General features: G+C 39.2%; 1 long non-coding RNA gene across 1 annotated transcript; it reads left to right on the forward strand.

Annotated features, from left to right (window-relative positions):
* Positions 1-20452: 20452 nt before the first annotated feature.
* Positions 20453-21658, forward strand: LOC113644063. The gene is made up of 3 exons (XR_007140219.1): positions 20453-20697; positions 20854-21248; positions 21336-21658. It is a non-coding gene; the product is annotated as an uncharacterized LOC113644063 (long non-coding RNA).
* Positions 21659-26409: the final 4751 nt, after the last annotated feature.

Raw genomic sequence — 26409 nt, forward strand, 5'->3', positions numbered from 1 at the left:
GTGTGTGTGTGTGTGTGTGTGTGTGTGTGTGTGTGTGTGTGTGTGTGTGTGTGTGTGTGTGTGTGTGTAGATAGATAGATATAGATAGATAGATGTGATTCACCTGTGTGATAGATAGATAGATAGATAGATAGATAGATAGATAGATAGATAGATAGATAGATAGATAGATAGATAGATACTTTATTGATCTCAAATTAAATTCAAGCATCCAGTAGCAATGTACACGTAGTTCAGTGAAAGAATGGCGTTATCATACAAACTTAAAAATATATATATAAAATATAAAAATATAAACTTCCTAGCAGTAGTTATTCACAACTTGAAAAAACACGGTTAATTATTTAAAAGTTGGATTCCGCTGTGACAAAGGCTTTTGTATTAATATTTATAGATCATACATTTTTATTTAGCTGGGGTTTAATCTTTAATAGGCTAAGAGACTGCATGGGAAACGGTCCTTTTGCTTTTTACTTAAACTTCTGAGGAGAGAAAAAGAGAAGTGGGGCATTCTTTGCATGAGACTGCATGAGAAAACAACAAGTCTAAACGTGTCAGTCTGGCAAAGTGGAACTGCACAATGGCAGAAAGAAAAGCTGTTAATGCGCGTCGGTTACTGTTTGTCATGACTTGCTGGTGGATCAGTGAACACTTGCAGAAACCCTTCGACACTGTAGGTGTTAATTCAACGCTTTTTCTCTTCTTTTTTCAAGCTGGTCTTGTGCTCGGTTAAGCGTTGTGCTTACACACACACTTACACACACACGCGCACACACACACACACACATAATTATTTCTAAGATTAATAAACACTGGTATGAAACAGTATAGGCTGTATATGATTAATTGTATTGCCTATAGTTTACAGTGTAGACAGGAACAAAGCAAACAGAGAAGCAGCCAAACACACACATTGTGTAACAGATTTTAGCTTTCTTCATATCAATTTGGAGCGAGATTTGGTGTTTCTATCTAAAATTCACCAGTGTTTAAATACATCGTATCATATGTAATTTAGCATGAATCACATGTGCTCTGTTGTCTTCACTCCTATTAGTTGTCACTGTACCAAATCACTCAATATGAATGACTGCACCTCTAATGACCCCTCTGTCAAGGTCCACTGATCGGCCTTATCCAGGACGGTGACGAGTCTGCTTACAGACTGGAGGTTGAGCGGCTGGCTGTCTGGTGCAGCCTTAACAACCTGGAGCTGAACACGCTCAAGACAGTGGAGATGATAGTGGACTTCAGGAGAAACCCCCCTGCTCTCCCCCCACTAACCATCATGGACAGCATTGTCACAGCAGTCGAGTCATTCAGATTCCTGGGAACCACAATCTCCCAGGACCTGAAGTGGGACATTCACATTGACTCCGTTGTAAAAAAGGCTCAGCAGAGGTTGTACTTCCTTCGTCAGCTGAAGAAGTTCAACCTGCCACAGGATCTGCTGAAACAGTTTTACACTGCCATCATAGAATCTATCCTCTGCACCTCAGTGACTGTTTGGTTCAGCTCAGCCACCCAATCTGAACTCAGGAGACTACAGAGGGTAGTCCGGACTGCTGAACAAATCATTGGCACAACTCTCCCCACTCTCCAAGACCTGTCCTCCTCCAGAGTGAGCAAAAGGGCAAATTCAATCACTCTGGACCCCTCACATCCAGCACACTCACTCTTTGAACTGTTGCCATCTGGTCGATGCTACAGAGCCCTGAGCTCCAGAACGACCAGACATAGGAACAGTTTCTTCCCTCAAGCAATCCATCTGATGAACAATTAACACCATGGAACACACAACACCTAATATGTGTACTATGTATACCTCAATTGCACATTTCATACTTGCACATCTGTACATACATACATACATACATACATACATACATACATACATACATACAGTATTGTCTATATGTTTACTGTTACTTCAACCGCACATTTCACAATTGCACATGTGTACATACAAATTGTATATATTGTACACCTCAATTGCACATTTCTCACACTTGCAAATTTGTACATACAATTGTCTATATTTGTATATGTATATTTCATATGTATATTTAAACTGCACATTTCACATCTGTAAATGTGTACATACAATTATACTGTATATGTCATATATACTGTATATGAATTTTACAGGTAAAATTGATTCATTTTTCATTGGGTCCTGTGCAAATGTTTTCTCCGTGCTTCTCAACCCTTCATGTGTATTCACAAAGCAAACCGGCATTGATCTCTTCATTTCTTAGGCCACTGATATCTCTAAAGCAAAAAAAGAAAGCATAGAAACACAAACTGATAGCGATTAATCAAGCTGTTTCAATGTTTCAAGCTAATTGTTTATCTGACTCTGGTTCTCCTGACTCTTCTACACTTTCACTTCCATTTACTATGCTTTAAACAGCAGTTCCAGTGAACCATGACTGTTTGAGGACATATTAGATTCTCATTTATCATGTTTATGTGATAAGATCTGTTCACATGACATGTTCTTGCAGGAATGTTGTATTTCTTATTTTGTACATATTATTTTAGAGAAAAACTTTAGGAAATGATATTTGGCAGTTAGATAATCAATATAGTTCAGTACAGTGAAATAATAGGATTAGTCATATTAATTAACAAGGTTTACCTTGTACTCCTGCCTATGACACACTTTTTAAAGATGATTTATTATTCAGAACAGCTTGCAGTGAGGGCTTGCAGTGGGGTCAATAATATCTGATATCTGAAATCCTTTAGCCTCATCTATTATGTTTGTCTCTTTGTATCCGAAGCTAAACCATTCATGCTGTACCAAAAACGGAATAGAGAGCTGAAGTAGATTTTACTTCCTTGTTCGGTTGAATTTCATAATGATTCTCTATTTTAATAGTTAATTGTAATAGTCAATATAGAGCTATGTGAGACCAGGAAGTACTATTTATTGAGAAACAAACAATCCGAATCCATCTCAGATGAAAGTTTAATATTTTAAATAGTATCAATTCTGATCTTCTACCCCTGGTTGGAGTCTCGTCGCTCGGTGGTCACCTTACCAGGGATTGATCTACATGGTCAGCCAATGTTTCACGGGATCATTATGCATGAAGTCGCCCGGAGACTTTCATGCCTTCTTTTGAACCAATGTTGTGTCAGTCAGCTGTATGGTCTGGTCTTTATCAGCATTCAGGTCTGTGCTGAACTTAGAGTTTACGATGACCCATTAGTTCCTCAGGAGCTCTCGGTTGCACTATTATTCAATTCAATTCAATACAATTTTATGTGTATAGCGCTTTGTACAATTCTCATTGTCTCAAAGCAGCTTTACAGAACAAACATAAAACAAAAGGTTATAAAGAATAATATAAAGATTAACATAATACAAAATTAATATTAGATACATTTAAATGTATTTGTATTTATCCCCAATGAGAAAGCAGTGGCAAAGAAAAACTCCCTTAAAAGATAAAGGAAGAAACCTTGAGAGGAACCAGACTCAAAGGGGAACCTCATCCTCATATGGGTGACACAGGAGGGTGTGATTATAAATATACAGTCTGAAAAATGTTGTATTGATGCAAAAGATCACATGGAGTTCAGATCTCCTCTATAGTATTGCAGAGTCTAATTGGAGCTGGTAGATCTCTAGATGCCTCAGGATTCTCACAGAGTCAGCCTCATCTCAGTGAAGGTCCAAAATCTTCATCGCATGGAAGACAATTGGAGCTGGTACAATTTCTGGATGCCTCGGGATGGGCAGAAAGAGAGAAGCAGTGGAGAGGGATTAAAGTAGCTGTTGTTCATAATATTAGAAAGCGCTAGATGATAATGTCCATTTGGTCTGACGTATTAGAGCACAATATTATGGGATGTATTAAGTTTTTAATCTACATTTAAACTGGGAAAGTGTGTCTGAGCCCCGACCACTATCAGGAAGACTATTCCAAAGTTTGGGAGCTAAATAAGAAAATGCTCTATTTAGTAGACTTAGATATTCTGGGAACTACCAGGAGTCCTGAGTTTTGTGATCTCAGAGAGCGTGAAGGATAGTAACGTGTTAAACGACTAGTTAGATAAGTGGGAGCTAAACCATTAAGAGCCTTGTACGTACTGTAAGTAGCAGCAATTTGTAATCAATTCTAAACTTAACAGGTAGCCAGTGTAGAGATTATAAAATTGGGTTTATATGATCATATTTTCTTGTCCTGGTAAGAACTCTGGCAGCTGCATTTTAGATAATAAACTGTTGTAGAAAGGACATAATTTACATTTACAGTTTTTACTGTAGAGTGTCACCAAAATGAGGATGGGTTCCTTTCTGTGCCTGGTTCCTCTTAAGGTTTCTTCCACATATCATCTCAGGGAGTTTTTCCTTGACGCCGTCAACTCCGGCTTGCTATAACACTGGTGGATAGATATATAGTATCCTAAATTTTAAGTTTATCTTTTTTAAAATTAATTTTAAACTTTAATTGTATATATTCATTTATTTATTTTTATCCTTATTTCTTATTATTATATATTTATTTCTTTTCCCCTCTCTTCTGTTTCCATACTTCTGTAAAGTTGCTTTGAGACAATGGGAAATTGTTAAAAGTCCTATACAAATAAACTGAATTGAATTGAATTGAATATCAAAATGTGAAAAGGTCTAATAGTCTATCAAATGATGGGTATAAAGGTTGAGATCTAAACAAGTGAATGGTCATAAAGTAATCAGAATAAAGCTTTGAATGATATATGTCTCATTCCAGAAACTAAGACAAAGAAGAGCAACATTTCAGAACTATACATAGTAATAGTCCAATATTTCTGTTCTAACTGAAATGCACACCTTTTGGGGTGTCGAGTATCTGCACCAGCTGCTCTTAAACAATGGTTGAGACCAACCATCTTGGGGTTATCCACAAACTTTATTAACTAGTTCTTTACTAGTTGTTTAAAATGAGACAATGGGACTGGGCTTGCAGTAAAGAGAGTCCAAGGTTTTCTAGCTGCAGCTACTACTGTCTTCTGGAAGTCTAATCAGGCCCAGCGGACTGAGAGAACTTGACTCACAGCAGACACTTATCTAAAGTGTCCTCCAAATGAATATAACAAAATCTTAACTAAAAATTTCAACATTTCATGAACCAACCATTTTTTAATTAAAATTTTTATTATATTGTTCATTAAATGCAATTACGCCTCAAGGTTTTCGGAATTCAAGGAGAATTAATAAAAAGTAATAGCATAATGATGATGTACTTCCTGTTGGTGAATGCTAGAATAAGATAAGTATGTAAGCCATTATTTTTGAGACATGAAGGCTTCATGCTCTGACGGTTGATTTCAATACACACAGGGTGAATCAAGACAAAACAAAACAGGGCAGTAGTACATGGAGGACTTTTCAGCTTAAATTGAGCTGGTCTGGTGTGACATCGCAATCACAATATTGAGTGTATAGTTCTGTTCACCCTTCCTAACCATTAGGGGGGGTAACAATCACCTGGATACCTTTGTGTGTGTGTGTGTGTGTGTGTGTGTGTGTGTGTGTGTGTGTGTGTGTGTGTGTGTGTGTGTGTGTGTGTGTGTTTGTGTGTGAAAAGTCCTACGTAAATGATAGAAATTTCTTTTTTTCTTCTCACCTCATGCAAAAAAAAAAGCTTCTTGGTTTGACTTGATCACATGTACATCTACTTAACAGCTTGTGACTATGCTCTGTGCTTTAGGGAAGCTGTCCTCCAATGCTGAAAATAGATTTCTGCCTTCACTTCTGCCACAATGAATGTATAAAATAACTTTTAATACATTTTGATCATTGCCAGATGAAAAACAGTGGAACTCCCTTACTTAAAGTGATTATAAAGTGAGGCATGTTGTACAACATGCTCGTGCAGTCGATGTCTGAATCCCTTGGAAGCTGGAAACAGGCAGCAGTTGATCCTCAGCTTTGATCATTTTTTGATGAGCTGTCTGTTTCGGATTAGTCCATGTGTCTGAACACAGCGGGAGCGTAGTGGCCATCATGGAAGTTTTACCATCATAGTTCCAAGATGAGATTAATGAAGAATGTGAATTTCTCTCTGGGATGAAAAATGATCTTTCCATCTATCATCTGTCTCTTAGTGGAGTGAGCATGGAGATTGTCACTATGCACCCTTCCAGATTATTTAATTTCAAATAACTTCAGAACCAACATAAACCACATCTCAATGATATGGTTCCAGACATGGAAATAGATATAATTTGAACATTGAGGGGCTCAGTATGGGTGTCTCAGTATGGGTGATTATCTGGGCTTTATTAAACCAAAATGACATTCAAGATTTATTTAGGTTTATTTCTCAAAGAGCATATGCTTTAAAGGGTAACGGCACAATATACACTCCTGTGAGAACAACATTGGACAACCTTTATTCAAAGACTAATACAATCTGCGTACTATTATGCTATGTTATTGAAGGTTTTGAAGTTACCTTGGAGAGTGTAGACAAGTGCTGCATGACAGGTTGTGTTTTTATGAACCTACTGACAGTACAAACCAGCACAGGCACATTCGAGTCATGATCACTGATCTTTACTAGATGTCATAGTGAGGACTACATATAAACTGTGTAAATGACATTTGCTTACTTCTGTAAATGTAAATACATTTAACAATGTTTGAATGCTCTAAGGGTGCGACCCAGTGGCGCAGTGGTTAATATTACTGCTTTACAGCGCCAACGTTCCACGTTGGATCCTGAACTTTCTGTCTGGAGTTCCTATAGTATGTGCCTCTTGTGTCCATTTGGGTTTCCTTTGAATTCTTCAATTTCCTCCTACCTATTAAAAACAAGCCAATATGTGGATTTGCTATGATGAATTGCACCTAGGTGTGCATATGCTTGGTGTGCTGTGATGGACTGAAGTATTCCTGCCTCATGCCTGGTGTTCAGGGGTTTGGCTCAGGATCCGAAGCAACCCTGACAAGAATAAAACAGTTACGGAAAGCGAATGAACAAATGCTCAGGGCAGCAGTTTTCCACTATCTGTGTATTAAACTAATGTCATCTATTGCTAATAAGCACATATAGAATAACAGAAGCATCCTTCAACACTAAGGTGTGAGGCAGCATTGCAAGGAAGGTCTACCAGCACTGCTGTTTGTTTTGCAGTTATTTTCAAAGCATAAATGATTCAGATTTCATTTGCGAAATCAGGCCAAACCTATAGAGAGTCTCGGGTTGTCAAAGTTTGTGTGGCTGCTAGAGTAGGTGGCATTAAAAGAGGCAGTTTTGATGTTGATTTCGAGTGCACCATGCTTTAGACAAAATTATCGTGCCCCGTGAAATTTAACTGCTTATACCTTAAACATTTCCCTTAATGACTGTAAATTTAATGAGTGGCAAATGAGCTATTCATCAAATGTGAATGAAAAGTTTGTATTTAGATAAGAGATAAATACGAAGGACTTTTTTTTAAGGCCTAAGCATGGAAACCTAAGAGTCATTTATGTATATTCATACATTTATGCCATCTGGCAGACAATGTCATCCAGAGCATTTTTGCTAAGCCATTTCTACTTATATGAAATAAATGCAAAGTTAATCATTAGCTTTTGTTTGTCACCAGTTTGCTACGAGTTTATTAAGGCCACAGTCGCACACCAATATACGCCAGTAGATGTGGTTAAACATTTTTTGAATAACCAAATGACTTCTGAAATGGAAACAGGTCAGCTGCTAGTCAGGCATTGATAATCATATACTGGACTGGAAACGTATAATAACAAATTAGAATAAAAATTGATTTTAAATAAACACCACAGTCAAAGCTAAATTAATTTATTCAGTGTGCGCAGATTAAATACAGTACCATGACATAAGAAACTGATTTAATATTTGACAGCAAGGCCACTAGATGGCAGCAAAACCTGCATTGACGTGCAACAGAAAGTTCTAGAAAGGTGACGTCAGTCCGAGTCTTTGTCTCAGTCATTCAAATTTAGGTGTTTATTCTTGCACCGAAATTAGCTTAGTATTAAACCACACTTACTTATATAGTATATACACACTTGCTTATATATTAATTCACCATACTGTGGACAAAGTACTGAAATATATAATGTGTCAAAAATATGGTGTTGCTTTTGTATTCAAGCATTAAAATGTAAAAAGTACTGATGAAACTGATGAAAAGTCTTTTATTATTATTATTATTAATGAGTGGTAGATAAGTTTTTTACATTATATCATTAGGTAAGTTTGGAATATCTTCCATCATCTAGAATTTGAGTTGCTACCAAGCCAAATAAATTAGCTACTTATTTTTGGAAAATGAACAAAACTTACTGCCAGACGCTTTTTCAAATTAGATGGAAATATGGCTTTTACAGAGCCAAAGGAGACACCATAGGCCATGGTTGCTCGTCATCCATCGTTATCCTTATTAAAAGGCACAAAGTTAACTATGTGATTAATGAGAATATGTAGCATGAGAAGGTTTACATGTAATGCTGAACTGGCACTTTTTTATTTTATTTACCTTAATGTGTCTGTTAGGATACTATAGTCTACGTCATTGGTTGCATACAGGCATAAAGGTGTAAAAAATAATTTTTTTTAACTGATGAATAGTCATTTTTTTTATAACTGATCTAAAAATGGTAGATAATGTTCCACCTATGCCATTTTGCCTGAAAACATCATTACATAATTATGTAAGTTCAGAATATATGCCATCAGCTAGAATTTGACTAGCTACCTTTTTATTGAAAAATTAACAAAATATTAACAAAAAAATCCATCAACATGCTTTTTCAAATTAGATGGAAATCATGGCTTCTACGGAGCCAAAGGAGACACCATAGGCCATGGTTGCTCGTCATCAGTTTTGCAATTGCTGACTTGTGGCTTATCCTTATTAAAAGGCACAAAGTCAACTATAGGATTAATGAGAATGTGTAGCATGAGAAGGTTTACACTTTTTATTTCTTATATATTTTACATTAATGCACCTGTAGTTTTAATATAGTCGGACGAGAGAACGAGATACTTTAAAATTTGTAACAAATACTTTGAAGATTTAAATAAAGTATTAGAGAGAATTGAAGTAAAGTTTATGTTTTCAGCTCCCTTTGTACCTCTAGTGTAGTAGTCAAAAATCTCACTAAAGCACTAAAACTGACACTTTGTTTAGCTGATAAAATGTCTTGTCTTCTTAAACTTAGTTTTTAGACTTTACTTCCTTTATTACCTTTTCAAAGCTGTGTATAGTCAAGTGGTGGTTGTGTAACCAGGAACTTCTGAGCAACTTACAACTCAATGTATTTTATGAATTTCTTATAAATTTAATAGAAATTCCTCCCTGCCAAAGCCATCAAGTATTCAATTATTGAGACCCGAGAGAAAGACTGTAGCAATAGCATTTCAAAGCCGTTGCCATAGTCTTCAGTTAACGTAACATAACACATATCTGATTAGACAAGACAGACATGTCCACCTCCACTTTTGGTAAAAGAAATTAATCAGAGGTGATTGTAGTGAGAGCAGTATAACAATCTGATAAGCCTAAAAAGCCTAGTATGGAAAACTGTTGGATATTTAAAATGGAAAACATTTGCAAAAGCCATTATCTGTTTTGTTTTGTGTGTTTTTTTTTTTTTTTTTTAAAGCAGCAAGGTGTTCAATAATCGTGTATTTACATGCTGTTGGAAAGCAACAAACGAAACAAATATGAACACGAGTACATTCAAATTTATCATTCAGTTAAATCAAATAATAGAAAATTAACCTAATTGTGGCCAAATTATTCTCTGATTATAATTATTGAAATATTAAAAATTGATCTTCATTAAGATATTATGATTAAAGTGAAATATCTTTTTGCCCACCAGCATCTAACTACACAAATCCAGTCACTGAAAGGTATTAAACATGTTTATTTGGAGAAATGGATTACTGACAAAAAGGTCATTTTCAAATTGAAAGAAAAAGCTTGAAGCATTATTTTAAAAAAAACTTTATCAAACAGTGATTAGCGACAAAATTTAGCTGGCAATTCTCAGACAGAAATAATGGCATGTAAACATAAAATTTTATTTCAGTTAAGAATTTAATTTAAGTTATAAAAAAAGAAAAGGATTAAGAATAAATAGAAAAAAGTGAGATCGCACATAGATGTGTAATGCCTTGTTTATTTGAACATATTATTAAGATATGTATTTACACTTATAGCAGTTTTTTGTTTGAAAAGTAACCAAATATAATAATTATTGACGAATACGTTTATATAAAAGCTGTGATGCAGATTCAGGGGAGTCACAAGTAGACTCAACAGGCAAATATTTATTAAATAACCTAATAAAATGCACAAACAATCCAAAATAGTTAGCTGGATTCATAGTCAAACAGAACATGGAGTAGATCAAATCCAAGGTGCAAAAGACAAACTCTGCAACGGAAAGTACATAGAAACTGTCATACACACAATAGCAAGAAACAAACAGCAACGATTCAGAATTGCAGCTAACACTTACAACACTTCACTCCAATTTTGGTTTGAGCTTGGCCTCTAAAGAACCAGAAAGTAAAAGCGGTGTTCAAACAGCTGAATGTGGCATGACTGGGCATCTGCCTTGCCTTTTTGGTTCCTGGTTGGTAGGTCACAGTAAAGCTAAACTTCAAGAAAAACAAGGCACATCTGGCTTGGCTTGGCCATTCAGGGTCAGGGTTGAAGGTTTCCTACAGTGATTGTTCTGTAAATCTATCAGGGCTATCAGTTAAGCAGTTTATTTTTTTAAGATTTGCTTTATTTTTAAAAAATACTTCTAAAGAGCCAGGGTAATAAACCTAATATACCTCAATTTAATATTCCAACACAATAAATAAAATATATTGTGTTCTGAACAGCTGACTTAACAAACTCCAAAACATTCCATGAGCCCTCAAGCCCTGTGGATCAATAGAACTTTACAGGTTTGTTTTTCCTATTTCTTTTCTTCACCTTAATCACAATCAAATTAGGTATTAACACATGTCCGCATGTGAGAATTACAGACGATTTTTACTGTATCTCCTCACAGAAGATATATACCATGGTAAACGTTTTTCTTGAGCAGTTCCAATGCCTCCTGAGTGGCAACAAGTGAAGTGTCCTGGTCATATGAAAGCTGCCGAGAGGGCCTCCTCAATGTCTTGAGTTTCTGTGGGTAAATCATGCTTTTGGGGTGTGGGTGTTGGGAAGGAGCTCTATATCACAATATCATGACTCTATGGCAAAATATCATGGCCAGGGAAATCCCAGAATCACGGGGTTAGAATGCCTGTGGTGGCATCTCAGGACAGGCAGCACATCGGTGTTTGGTTTAACTGCAGAAAAAGCAAGGCGGTGCCGTACAGTAGTAAACGACGGCACTGCCCTGTGGAAACCATGGTCCTGCTCAACAGCATGAGTTTTTGGTGAAGTTCATGCTGAGTAGGTCCTCCGTGACACAAGGGACCGGGCATGGAGTATATCTGGGGCCCTGCTTTGTAATAGTTTGTCCAAGTGGATGGTCAGCATGATTTACTGTGCTAGAAGAATGCCGAAGTTAGAAAAGCTACATATTAAATTTTTTTAATAAAATGCTTTTTTTTTTTTTTTAACAAATAACTTTAAGTAAAAACAACAAACAGCATTTTGTCCTGTGGGAGACTCTTGTGTCCACAAATAAATAAACAAAAAATTTCACAATCTGTTTTTTAAAGCACCAGGTTGAAACTTGGTCAAAGCCCAGAGGGTTATGCAAATGAACATTCATTTGACTGCAAAGGTTTGGCAGATGGTCAAGGTGTCATTTTTGGTTCCCTACAGTGATTGTTCTGTGAATCTATCAGTGCCATCAATTAATCCGAATCAAGTTTTCAATTCAAGTTTATTTGTATAGCGCTTTTTACAATGGACATTGTCTCAAAGCAGCTTTACAGAACATAAACATAGAACAGAAGGTAAACATAAAGAGTAATATAAAGAATTTATATAAAAATTAAGCAGTTTTTTTTAATGGTTTATATTTAAAAAATATGTTCGAAAGAGCCAGGGTAATAAAATCCCAATCTTATATACATCAGTTTGATGTTCTAACACAGCAAAAAAAAAAAAAGTTGTGTTCTGAACAACTGACTCAACAAACTTCAAAACATTCAGTGAGCCCTCAAGCCCTGTGGAACTTTACAGGTTTGTTTTTCCTATTTTCTTTTCTTCACCTTAATCACAAACAAATTAGTGTGCATGTGACAATTACAGAAGATTCTTATCTCCTCAAAGGGTAGGAGGTATACAGAAGGTATAGTATGAAAAATCTTGTAAAGCTCTTGATAAGTTCAGCAACATTTTTTATACAAACAGGGGCCTGATACTACATTTGGAACATGGACGCCTTCTTTAGAACATGGAAATTCGTCAAAACAGTTAACCTTGTTGAATTCTTGAAAGCAATATGTAATTTTTAATACTGCAGTTACATTTCTTTTAAATAGTGAAAAATGACTCCCATTTCCATTTTTTTGTTGATTATTTATTATTTTTTTCATTTGCTGTATATTTTCACAAGTGTACATGAAATAAACTGTACATGATGCTCCACTAACAGCTCTACTAACTTTCCAAAAAGGAAGCCATTTGGTGTGGAAAATAAAGAGAGTCAGACATACCAGTCAAATAAAGTTCACACTGGATAAAGTGTTCTGTGATGGTACCATAGAGGGTAGACTATGTTTCATAAGAGCCTAGAAATCATTTCCAAATCATTCCGTCATTTCTTTTCACAAACTATGTTGAAGTTTCTCACATTATGTAACTTGGCCGGGGCTGTTCGGGGTCAGGGTAATCTTTCCTTGAGAAGTTCCAGTTTCTCCTGAGTGGTGACAATTGAAGTTTCCTGTTCATATGAAACTTACCAAGAGGGCCTCCCCGATGTAGTCCTCCATGGCTTGAGGATCTGGAAGAGAGTAGGTAAATTATGCTTTTGTGTGTTGGGAAGGAGCTCTGTGGCACAATATCATGGCAATTGTGGTGGCTCTTTCTGATTAAATACCTTCTAGAGGTCTTGGAACTCCTGGGGACATGGGCCTTTTGGGTGAGAGTGGGACTCTCCACTGATGTTGCATGGTAGGGTAGGCTAAATTGTTTCCTAAGGCATAGTTTGGGGACCACTGTACCAGTTCCTTTTGTTGCCACAAGATTTGTGGATCATAGGTGTGGAACCAGGAAATCCCAGAATGAGGTGGTCCAGGGTGAAAAAGTGACATACAGTGTGAGCTCCTCCTTATAGAACAGGCTAATTTAGAGTGTGATCGATGGTTTGTGATGTACAGTATCTATCCCCGATGGGTTGATTATCCACTGCTGTGACCTTTATGAGATGTCTCATGGTACGGTGGGGAGCTGGAGGTCTTGCACCAGTTGGCAGTGGATGATGTTGACTGCTGTTCTGGCATCTATCAGGGCTGAGACAAAATAATCCCGAGTAGCATGGCGGAAGGCGGAACTGAGCAGCTATCGGGAGATTAAATGGACAAGAAGCGAGGCTCACCTTTTGTGGCCTGTGGGGGCTATTCAGGACAGGCAGCACATCTGAGTTTGGTTTGGTTGCAGAAAAAGCACAGGCGTAAAATAATTAAATAAAAATTAATACAACAATCTGTGTTTTTAAAGCACCAGGTTGAAACTTGGTCAAACCCAGGTTTTCTGCAAATAAACATTCAATTGACTGCAAGAGTTTGGCAGATGGTAAAGTCATTTTAGGTTTCCTACAGTGATTGTTCTGTGAATATATCAGGGCTATCAGGGAACGCCTCGGTATTCCCCTGGAAGAGAGGGAAGTCTGGGCATCCCTGTGTAAGACTGCTGCCCCCGGAACCCGGTCCCGGATTAGCGGTAGAAGATGGATAGATGGATGAATGAACTTCAAAAAAGCCAGAGTAATAAACCCCAATCTTATATACCTCAGTTTGATGTTCTAACACAGCAAAAACAATGTTGTGTTCTGAACATCTGACTCAACAAACTTCAAAACATTCAGTGAGCCCTCAAGCCTTTTGCATCAATCGAATTTACAGGTTTGTTTTTCCTATTTTCTTTTCTTCATCTTAATCACAAGCAAATTAGTTTTTTCAAGTAAAGAGTCCTGATACTACATAGTATACATGGACACTTTCTTTGGAACGTTTTAAGCTTGTTGAATTCTTGCAGGGGGCTTAGTGGCTTAGTGGGTAGCATGTTTGCCTCACACCTCCAGGGTTGGGGTTCGATTCCCGCCTCCGCCTTGCGTGTGTGGAGTTTGCATGTTCTCCCCATGCCTCGGGGGTTTCCTCCGGGTACCCGGTTTTCTCCCCTGGTCCAAAGACATGCATGGTAGGTTGATTAGCATCTCTGAAAAAATTGTCCGTAGTGTGTGATTGCGTGAGAGAATGAGAATGTGTGTGTGCCCTGTGATGGGTTGGCACTCCGTCCAGGGTGTATCCTGCCTTGATGCCCGATGATGCATGAGATAGGCACAGGCTCCTCGTGACACGAGTAGTTCAGATAAGTGGTAGAAAATGAATGAGTGAGTGAGAGTGAATTCTTGCAAGCAATAGATCATTTATAACATAATGGTGCTATAACATAATGGTGCTTTAACTCTCTACATTTGATTATATTGTCTTCTGGTAAAGTAGGTTCCTGTCTTTTGTATACTATCTGCTTAACTCACTTTGTTCTAGAGTAGTGTGATTTGAATTGTGTTATATTCTATACCATTGTTGATTTTTATAGTGTTGGTTTTTGTTGTTCTCTCAACTGATTAATCAGTAGTAGTTTCAGTCTCCCTTAAGGTGTGAATTGGGGGCAGGGCTTACCTACTTAAATTGAAGGTTCTCGGCTGTAGCGGTTTGTTAGTATCTCTCTCTCTCTAACATTAGTGTCTAGTACTGTTTTGATATTCTACCATACCTTAATTCTCACACTTGTTTGACTACAAATATGTGCATTAAACCCATCTCTGTACTCAAGGCCTACTCTCGCAGACGCTCTCATCCACAAAGCAGAGGTCACAATCCCAGTAACCTCATCTACCTTCCTCTGTTGTGTAAGTCTCAAACAGTGGTGGTAGGTGGGCTCTGGAATTGTCAGTCTGCGGTAAAGAGAGCTGATTTTATCTCCGCTTTAACTTCCCATTACTCCTTTGACTTCCTTGCTCTAACAGAGACCTGGATATCCCCACAGAACACTGCTACACCAGCTGCTTTATCCTCAGCCTATGCTTTCTCTCACTCACCACGAGAAACAGGCAGGGGTGGTGGTACAGGTTTATTGTTGTCAAAGAAATGGTGCTTTACACCTCTACTCTTCTCTCATTTAACCATCTCTTCTTTTGAATGTCATGCCATTTCAGTTACCTCTCCTATCAACCTTGTTATCATTGTTGTCTACCGCCCTCCTGGTCCGCTAGGAGACTTCCTGGAAGAAATGGACTCAATGCTTTGTGCTTTCCCTTCCGATAGCTTCCCCCTGACAGTGCTTGGTGACTTCAACCTCCCCTCTGACAAGTTACATTCATCTTCCCTCCTGTCTCTTCTCGACTCTTTCTCCCTCACACTCAACAGCTACATCCCCACACACAAAGGAGGCAATGTCCTGGACCTGGTTTTCACCCGTCCTTCTCCAGCTACAGACGTGACTGCTACCCCACTCCACGTCTCTGATCATCACCTGGTATCCTTCACCATCACTCTACCTATCTTACCTAAAACTACCTCTCACCCCCTCGCTCTTACTCGCCGCAACCTTCACTCTGTTTCCCCTTCATCTGTAGCTTCTGGCACTTTTTCTTCCCTTCCTGATACTGAGTCTTTTTCCTCACTACCCTTGGACTCAGCCACAGATACTTTCCTCTCATCTCTTTCCTCAACTATGGACTTCCTCTGCCCTATGTTCACTAAACCCAAGAAAACTTCTTGTTCCGCTCCTTGGCTTTCAGATGTGCTGCACAACAATCGAAGAGAGCTAAGATCATCAGTGAGAAAGTGGAAGAAATCACAAATTGATGCAGATCTTGATTTTTACAGAACACTTCTTGTCAAGTTCTCCTCAGATGTGACTTCTGCCAAGACTTCATTCTACAAGGAAAAGCTTGAAGCTTCCTCACATGACCCTCAGAAATTCCACAACATCATCTCTTCTCTGCTCAACCCCCCGGTTCCACCTTCTTCATCATCCCTGACTGCAGAAAACTTTGCTTCTTTCTACCAGGAGAAGATTGAGGAAATCTGCCGGACCTTCACTTCACCCTCGACTGCACTTACATCTCAGAGTATGCATTCCCCTACACCTTCGTTGTCACATTTCTCAACTGTAGCAGCAGAAGAGATTTTACAACTCATCCAGTCCTGCAATCCTACCACCTGCCCATTGGATCCACTCCCTACCACTATGATCCAGACCATCTCACAAGAACTCTTGCCCTTCATTTCCACTATCATCAATAGATCCATAGCATCTGGTCAGGTACCAACTACTTTCAAGAGAGCAAGGGTTATTCCCATCCTAAAGAAACCTGCTCATATCAGGTAACATGGAGGGGAGTGACATCTGATCCACGCAGACTTTCCACTGGCGTCCCACAGGGCTCAGTACTTGGTCCTCTTCTGTTCTCCCTGTATACTCACTCTCTTGGTGAAGTTATTTCATCACATGGGTTCCCTTACCACTGCTATGCTGATGATACACAACTTATCTTCTCTTTCCCACCCTCAGATGCCACAGCTTCTGACCGGATCTCAGCATGTCTGGCAGAAATTTAATCATGGATGACTGCTCATCAGTTAAAGCTCAATCCTAGCAAAACTGAACTGCTGTTCATTCCAGGTGATTCATCCCCAGGTCATGATCTTGCTATATCCTTGCACAACGATCTGATCTTCCCTTCAGCCACAGCTCACAACCTTGGGGTAACCATGGACAATCAACTGTCCTTTTCCTCTCATGTTGCTAATGTGACTCGCTCATGTCAGTTTCTTCTCTACAACATTAGAAGGATTCGGCCATTTTTGTCCACACAGACTGCCCAGGTAGTTGTTCAGTCTCTTGTCATTTCTAGACTGGATTACTGCAATGCACTGCTGGCAGGTCTACCTATGAACGCAATCCGTCCTCTGAAAATGATCCAAAATGCAGCTGCCCGGCTTGTTTTCAACCTGCCAAAGTTCTCGCATACCACCCCGCTGCTGCGATCCCTCCACTGGCTTCCAGTAGCTGCACGCATCTGATTCAAAACACTGATGCTGGCCTACTGTACAAAGCCAAAAATGGACAAGCTCCCTCTTACCTCAAAGCCCTCATCATTCCTCGCACCGCACCCCGCACCCTCCGATCTACCAGCACTGCTCGACTGGTTCCACCATCTCTCAGGGTAAGAGGCAAGTATACTACAAGACTCTTCTCTGTTCTGGCACCAAGGTGGTGGAATGAACTTCCCCTAGAGGTCCGAACAGCTGAGTCACTGGCTATTTTCAAGCGGCGGTTGAAGACCTACTTATTCAGGAAACACTTCAACTAGCACTTCTTTCCTTATCTTTTGCATTTAAAAAAAACAAAAAAACAACTGAGACTTTTTCATTGTAATTTTGAACAAATGTTTTAAACTCATGGTATCTTAAGTATGTAACCTAGTGAACCAGCATTAATGTATTCAGTGTTAGAGATTTATTAAGCACTTATGTATGTCGCTCTGGATAAGGGCGTCTGCCAAATGCTGTAAATGTAAATGTAATGGTACCATAAAACTATGATGTGTCAGAGCGGTGAACCATTTGGTCTGGAAAATAAAGGGAGGACAACATACCAGTTAAATAAAGTTCACACTGGATAAAGTGTTCTGTGATGGTACCATAGAGGGGAGACTATGTTTCCTAAGAGCCTAGAAATCATTTCCAAATCATTCCGTCATTTCTTTTCACAAACTCTGTTGACGTTTCTCACAGTATGAGAATGTAGTCTTTGCATGAAGCAAATCTTATGGAGCTGATCTTGCTGTTTTTTTCCAAATCATCTTGTAAAATAGCAATTACTTTTGATCTACAACATATAAATGGATGCATTTTTTTTTCTCTAGAATCCCATAAGACTTAAAGGGAAAACATGATTATGGTGAGGCATTTAAGGCATTTAATTAGAACTTAAGTTACAGACTTTTAAACAAAAATCATGTAGTAATATATTTTTGGTGAAATGCGGTGGTCTTAAAGGACAACGCATTTATGAGAAGATTTAACCATTAATCAGTGATGAAAACTGTAGAACTTCTTTGTGATTATCTGAATAAATTAATCATTAATAGAATATCAATGTGCATACAATTACACAAATTTATATGCATTATACATTCTTTTAATGCAAAAAATGCATTTAAAAATGTAAAAAAAATATATATATAAAAAGGTGTATCTATTTTTCTCTATGCCTTACAGACAACACAACATTATTGTAATTTATGTGTCAATGCTTCACATAACAACGTATCTGATTTAATGTAAGAATGAACTGCATGTAACTACAGTACTCACCTCTTTGGAGTATTTTTTTATGAAATACTGCTACACAAGATAAAACCTCCACTTACAAAACTTACTTGTCTTTGCTGGACTTGTTGAATTTACCTAGACAAACAAACGCTAAAGGATAAGTGTTAATAATTTGTTTGCTCGGACAGATAATACTTCACTTCGTTAATAGCCACTGCATGGCTTATAAAGTTAACAAACCCAGAAGAGGTCAGAGAGCTTGCCAGACCTAGGGGAAAGTGGAGGTTTATAACGCAGTACATATTAGAAGAGTGTGAGAATCACAGAAAAATGTGAGGGAATTTTGTTCCACTTGGCCGTTCGACTGAGGGTGGTACCCCAAGGTGAGGCTAATATTAATACCCAGGCTCCCACAGAAGGCTTACCACACCCTCTCCATGAATGGGACACACCTTCTGATACGATGTCCTCTGGTATGCCGTGGTTGCATAATACATGCCCCATTATCATCTGGTGGTTTTCATGGCCATAGGTAGCCCCCTCTTCAAGCAAACCCTGGCAGAGCTGTCTTAAGGCTCTTACTTGGGCGAAGGTAGGGCAAGATTCCACGTTGTTTTTGACATCCCCAGAAAGGGAGGGCCACCAGAAGTGGTTTTGTATCATCCTCATCGTGCGTTGAGCCCCTGGGTGACCAGCTCACGTGCACCCATTGCATAATTCATCATTTGTTTTACATTGTATAGACATGGCTGACATGGATTTTATTGGTCTTGGAGTATACCAGGATTTCATCAATGTTGATAAAAGCAGATCTCTGAAGATTTTGCTTAAAATTGTTTCAATTAAAAAATATATATATCTTTGTCTCAGATTGGCTAAATCACCTTTGAAGCTGTTGTAAAATCTTTGATAAACATTTGTATTATTTTATTTTTGTATTTTGTGCTAGGTTTTAATCTAATAAAATTATTCCTCTAATGCCTAGTGAGCACTACACAAAAGTCAATTTGGGTATGACACGTCAAACATTTTTTTACAGAAGCAATTTTAATGTGCTTACATTTTGCATTGGAATGGGTTAGGGTGTCTGCCTACATTAAAGCTCTTATAAATAACCCCGATCTGCACTTTGCTCCCTTTGTACCTCTAGGGTGAATTGACTGAACCCATCATCTCTCAGGGTACAAATACAGTAAATCCCAGCTGAGTCACTGAGTGTCTTCAAATGTCTTGTCTTGGATTATTAATATCGGACTGTCTTCTCCAGCTGGGTTTTCAGACTTTACTACCTTTCTACTTTATAGATTGTACTCTACACTTAGTCAATGACCTAGTGATCTAGCATGAAGATATGTTAAATCGAGACAAATCAGACAGAACAGACACGTCTACCTCCACTTTTGGGAAAATAAATTAACCAGATATGACAGTAGTGAGGGCATTATTATAATATGATAAGCCTAAAAGCCAAATTTGGAAAACTTTGGGTATTTAAGGTGGAGAACATATGCAAAATGTAATTTTTTATGTGGTGTTTGGGCAATTTGCCCACCAGCAACTAACTATTCAAATCCAGTCACGGAAACTTAAGAAACTTGTTTATTTGGAGAAATTGATTATAAACACTGACAAAAAGTCATATTAAAATAATAAAAATCAGCTTGAAACATTTGAAAGAATATAAAAGAAAAAATAAAAATTAAAAATTAAAAATCGGATTATTGTGATTATATATATCGGTCAAACCTAGTGGGTTATACAAACTGACATTCATTTGACAGCAAAAGTTTGCCAAGTATCAGGTTCCCCACAGTGTTTATTCTGTGAATTCTGATCAATTAAGCAGTTCTTTTAAGATTTTACGTTTTTTAAAAAAAAAAAAGCTTCAGAAGAGCAATATTGATGTTGCAACACAACAAAAAGAAAAACCAAATATTCGGTGAGCCCTCGAGTCCTATAGACCAATACAACTTTGTTTGTTTTTTAAAATTACATATACACAAAAATTACAGAACATTTTTAGCTCCTCCCAGAAGATATAGTATAAATAACCTTGTACAGCTCTTCAGAAACAAGAGCAACATTTTTGTAAACATTTCATAAACAGAGGCCTGATACTACATTGACAACATGGAAGCCTTCTTTGGAACATGGAAACTCAAAAAAGTGAACCTTGATCAATTTATGAAAGCAGTCGGTAATATTTTTAAATTCTGCAGTAACATTTCTTATGTATGTGAATGGAATTGTTTTGACATTTTATAAATAGTGAAATATGACTATTTGGAGTTTGTGACATTCATGCTTGGGTTGGATTTAATGTTGTTCTCTTTTTTGCTGTATATTTACACAGGTGTACATCTGATGATTCTAATCTAACTGAGACTTTTTCCAAAGAGGGAGACCGATTTGTCTGGAAAATAAAGAGAGGCCATGAAGGCAAAGAAATAAAGTTCAAACTGGATAAAGCGTTCCAGGACGGAGTCATTGTACTGTAAGTGCTTTGAAATCATTTCCACATCAGTCGTTATATAAACTGTTGAATTTTCTCTCAATACGAGAGTGTAGTCTTTGCATGAAGCTGATCTTGTTTTATTTATTTTTATTCTTTTTGCCATCCAACTGGTATTTTATATTTTTCTCTAGAATACCATAAGTCTTAAGGGAAAACAAATGGTACAGGTGAAGAAATGGGGTACTAAAGAAATCATAATTACCCGTGACATTAATGCCAATATCATGATTATGGTGAGAATGTATTTAATTAGCACTTGTTAAGTTACAGACTTTTACACAAAAAGCATGTAGTAATATATTTTTTAATGTATGTTACAGACTCTGTCATTTGGTGGTGTTCAAGGACAACGCATTTATCAGAAAGTTTAATCATTATTCAGTGATAATAGCTGTAAAGCTTTGTTTTGAATAAGTTATATGAATAATTTAATCATTAGTAAGATATCAATGTGCACACAATTACACAGAACACAATATTATTGTAAGTTACATGCTTCAGTTTATATTACTGGGACACTAAATGGTGCAACGTATCTGATTTAATATAAGGATGAAGTGCATGTAACTTCTGTACTCAAGTCTTTTAGGATTTTTTGATGATATACTGCTACACAAAAGAAAACCTCTACTTATAAAACTTACTTGTCTTTGCTTGAAATGACCCAAAGAAAGAAAAAACACTAAACCATAAGTGGTAATACTAAGATTAATTATTTATTACAAGTTCTCGCCAGACCTATGGGAAAGTGGAGGTTGAATCCACAGTGCACTTTGGAAAGGTGTAAAATTCGTTGACAAGTGTGTGAGGGAATTTTGGCCATATTCCACCCATATCACGTTCATAGGAAACTTCCCAGTTGATTTCTTCCACTTGGCAGTTAGACTGAGGGTGGCACCCCAAGGTGAGGCTTCAACAGAAGGCTTACCACACCCTCTCCATAAACAGGGCCCCCCGGTCTGATACAATGTCCTCTGGATGGCTGTGGTTACAAAATACCGTACATGCTCCATTATTTATTCTTTGATAACCCCAGAAAGGGAGAGCCATCAGAAGTAGTTTTGTGCATTGCAGAGAAGCTCTATGGAGCAGTCCCAGGGCCAATGGAATGCGATGTTTGGAGGCCCAATCCCTGTCAACAAAAGTTAACATTTCCCATGGAATCAGGCCTACCAGGAGAGAGTCCCCAAAGGGCTTGCACAGTTGGGTGTTGTTAGACTGGAACGCTGTGAGCTGTTGATGATAGGTTGACAGCATTTCACCCTGTTGCACAATAAGAGGCTGAAGTTGCATTAAATCCATTGATTCTGTGGAAGGTAAAGTATTCTTTAATAAATGTCCAGAGCATACAGCTACCTTCAGAGCATACAGCTACCTAGTGAAGGGAGTCCTAGCATTCAATAGAGTCTCTGTCACCTCATATAAGAGGCCTGCCTCTAGGAACTGGTAACACATGGTGTAGGAGAAAGTGTTTCAGTGCTAGAAGCGCAGCCCTAATCTACAGGCAATTTATGTGCTATGAGAGGTAAGGGCCCTTACATAGACATGGGCAGGGTGATCGTACAAGATCGCTAACTGGCCCGGAGTGAGGCACCCATCGAAAACATTCTGCAACGGCGACACGCCCCTAAAGTGTGACTCAAGGCCAGAAACCGTGGTCAGTCCACACAATAGAAGGGTATGAAGCCCACGGCATGTAACCCTTATGATCATAAGGGAGTGTCTGCGAGGATGAAAGCCTGTACCCTTGACCCAAAAGGATAACATTGGCAGCTGCCGCCATGAGGCCGAGCACTCTCCATGCCTCAGTAACAGAGGGGCTTCAGCCTAGCCATATAGCTTTTATTGCTCAGAATATGGGAGCCACCCAAGCAGGGAACATGTGTGCCTGCATCATGGTGGAGTCCCAAACTACCCCAGAAAGGTGGTTCTCTGAGAAGGAGAAAGCACACACTCCCTGTGTTGAACCTGAGGCCTAGATTTCTCATAATGTCAAGCACATTCATTGAGATTGCCTAGACGACTGGTCCAGTCGAAGCCATAGCCTTCTAGGCAATTCAGTGCACAGATGCCCAGGAGACGCATCGGTGCCAGGGCAGCATCCATGCACTTTGTAAATGTGCATGGTGAAAGGGCTAGGCCAAAAGGAAGAACACAATACTGGTTCGCATCGCCCAAAAGGGAACCTGAGGAATTTCCAACGCTTCCAATGTGAAAATAAGCATCTTTGAGGTCATCACACACACTTATTATCACAAACCAGTCCTCAGACCTGATCTGGGACACAATAACCTTGAGCATGAGCATCTTGAACTTGAAAGTCATCAGAGTACAGTTCAGAGCTTGTGAGTCCAAAATCGGATGCAGCACCCATTCATTGTGGGAAGAATGATATATAGGCTGTAAAAGCCGTAGTCCTGCTCTGGGAGGGGAACATGTTTTATGGCCCCTTTCTTCAAGGGTGAGAGAAGCCATTGATTGTGGGCAACACACCCTGAAAAAGCAGAGGACTGGAGATGAATTGGATCTGTACCCTTTTTCTATGGTATCCAGGATCCACTGAGACACACCTGGCAAAAGTTCCCATGCTGCCTGGGTGACTGAGAGTGGTGTCAAACTGTGCATATCTCCTGGGTGCCCTGAAACAGCACACTGGCAGGTGCTAACCCAGGGTACAGATCTGTGCAAGGAAGAGAAGCAGGCACAGATGCTAAGAAGCCTACCTGAAAAGGATGCTCCTAGGAACCCCAGCATGAGGGCATCAGGTTTCCTTCCTAGCCTGCCTGGCCTCTTGATTGTGGGGTCTGGGCCTGTACATGCTGACCGGCTTCCCTGGTCATAGACGGGGGGCACGGGCCACCACACTTTCCCTTTTCACTGTTCTGAATGAGCTAGGAGGGGATTGGGTGTGGCTGGAAGATGGCCCAGGTTGGTCGCAACAGCAAGGGATAAACTCCCTGAACGCCGCCGATTGGCGTTTCACTTCCTGGTTCCTGTCGACGACAGTAATCACTGCATTGCCGAAAAAGCCCTGGGGTGAAATCGGGGAGTACAGGAGAAAGGACTTATCTTTATCTTTAATTCCTGTTAAGTTGAGCCACAGGTGCCTCTCTGTGGCAACCAGCCAGGAATGAAAGAATGAACAGCCTATGGAGTGGGCCGTCTGCTTTGTGGCACTGAGCACGACATCCGTGGCTCAGCAGAGCTCTGATGAGCACTCTCAGCAGGTCAGACTGGTAGGCCTGCAAAACTTCCAATCTAAATCCAATTTAGACACAGTGCGTGTCACCAGCTCAAGGAGCTCCTCAAGCACCACTGATTGCGTTGGCAGTTCAAAGTGGGAAAGCCCCTCCACACCCACATCGAACTCCTCAGAGACCGATATGGAAAGCAGCGTGCACTCCTGAAACCAACAACGTCTGTTAACTCAACCTGCGAACCCCATGATCAAAGCTGGCGTGCCACCTTGGTGGATGTGGGATCTGAACCATGAGTTGCAGACGAAGCTGAAAATACAGCCAAGCAGTATCGGAGAGTACGCAGCGAGAATCCCTCACAATGCATGCAGCCGGCTCCCTCGAGAGCCGAACGTGATATAGTGGGAGCACGGATGTACGCATCTCTTAAAATGTTTGGATCACAACATAGCTCTCCCTGCCTTGCTTTTCCCTGAAAAAATATATATATATATCTGCCTGCACTAGATAGACAGGTCAGACAATTGACACACATACACAAAACTAAAAATGAAGTAATGTGACGTAAATGCCCTTATATGGACTTATTAGCCATTAAATTGGCACACAGAGCTTTAGACACAACTTCCTCACAGAAGCATTCCCAAAGCATCAGCCCTGACACAGCGTCAAGTTCCCTAGAAAGGGAACTGACAGTGGCAGGGGAAAACTCCCTGAGATGATATGAGGAAGAAACCTTGAAAGGAAACATCTCATAAGGGAACACATTCTCACTTGGGTGACACCGGAGAGTGTGTTTATAAGTAATGTCCTTTCCGCAACTAAATATTTAAATGGTTGTTGTGTAACCAGGAATATCTGAACAATTTATAACTAACAATCTAAATGCAGTGTACAAAACCTATATAAAAATATCAGACTAACAAATAACTATATGTAAAAACCACAAACAGCAAATCAGTTATGTCCTGAGTGATAAGTGGTATATCAGTCACATGTGAATTATCTGAGTAAATATCTGAAATAATAATAATCAGAATGAGAATAAGAATCAGCTTTATTCACCAAGGATTTTGTTGTGATTACAGTAGCTCTATTAAACATAATATATACATACTATAAACACAAATGATAGAGAAATATGTAGACTAAAAGGGTAAAAAAATAAGAATATAAATAAAGGTACAGTTGAAATAATATAAAGGTGCAGTTGAGTTCTTTACAGACAGGCCTAATATATTACATTTGTGTATAGTGTACATTTCATAACCATTGAAAATATACACAGGGTGGCTGGGCGCACCCTTAGAGATAGGGTGAGGAGCTCAGTCACTCGAGAGGAGCTCAGAGTAGAGCCGCTACTCCTCCACATTGAGAGGGGTCAGCTGAGGTGGCTCGGGCATCTGTTTCGGATGCCTCCTGGACGCCTCCCTGGGGAGGTGTTCCGGGCATGTCCAACCGGAAGGAGGCCCTGGGGAAGACCTAGGACACACTGGAGGGACTATGTCTCTCGGCTGGCCTGGGAACGCCTCGGTATTCCCCCGGAAGAGCTGGAGGAAGTGTCTGGGGAGAGGGAAGTCTGGGCATCCCTGCTTAGACTGCTGCCCCCGCGACCCGGCCCCGGATAAGCAGTAGAAATGGATGGATGGATGAAAATATACATATGCAATTATATAGATTCTAATTAGAGATGTTGCACTGAAGAATATTGCACTTGGGGTATAGGTAATTGTGGTTGTGCTTGCAGTTCAAAATCAATATGGCCTGTAAAAAAATGTTTTGTGCCAAAATGTTTTAGTGTGTAGTGATCTATAGCATCTGCCTGATGGCAGAAGTACAAACAGCTGTTCAACCTCTCTTTTGTATCCAGATTCATCACCATTCTGGATGAGGCCAATGACTATGTTATATGCAAACTTCAAATGATTGTCAGAGGGATCCTTTGAAATTCAGTCGTTGCTGTGTAGAGCGAAGTGTAGTGGAGAAAGAACTCAGCCCTGTGGAGCACCAGTGCTAATGGCCCAGGTGCTGGATGTGAAAATCTCCAGCCTCACTAGCTGTTGTCTGTCAGGAAGTTAGTAGTTGAAATGGTAGGTAGGAAGGCAGAGCTAAATTTAATAAAAAGAATCCTGGCATAGGTCTCTTGCCTTTCAAGATGTTGCCAGATGTAATGCAGGCCAGTGTTGGTTGCATCATC

This window comes from Tachysurus fulvidraco, chromosome 3 (genome assembly GCF_022655615.1).
Source record: "Tachysurus fulvidraco isolate hzauxx_2018 chromosome 3, HZAU_PFXX_2.0, whole genome shotgun sequence".
NCBI lineage: Eukaryota > Metazoa > Chordata > Actinopteri > Siluriformes > Bagridae > Tachysurus > Tachysurus fulvidraco.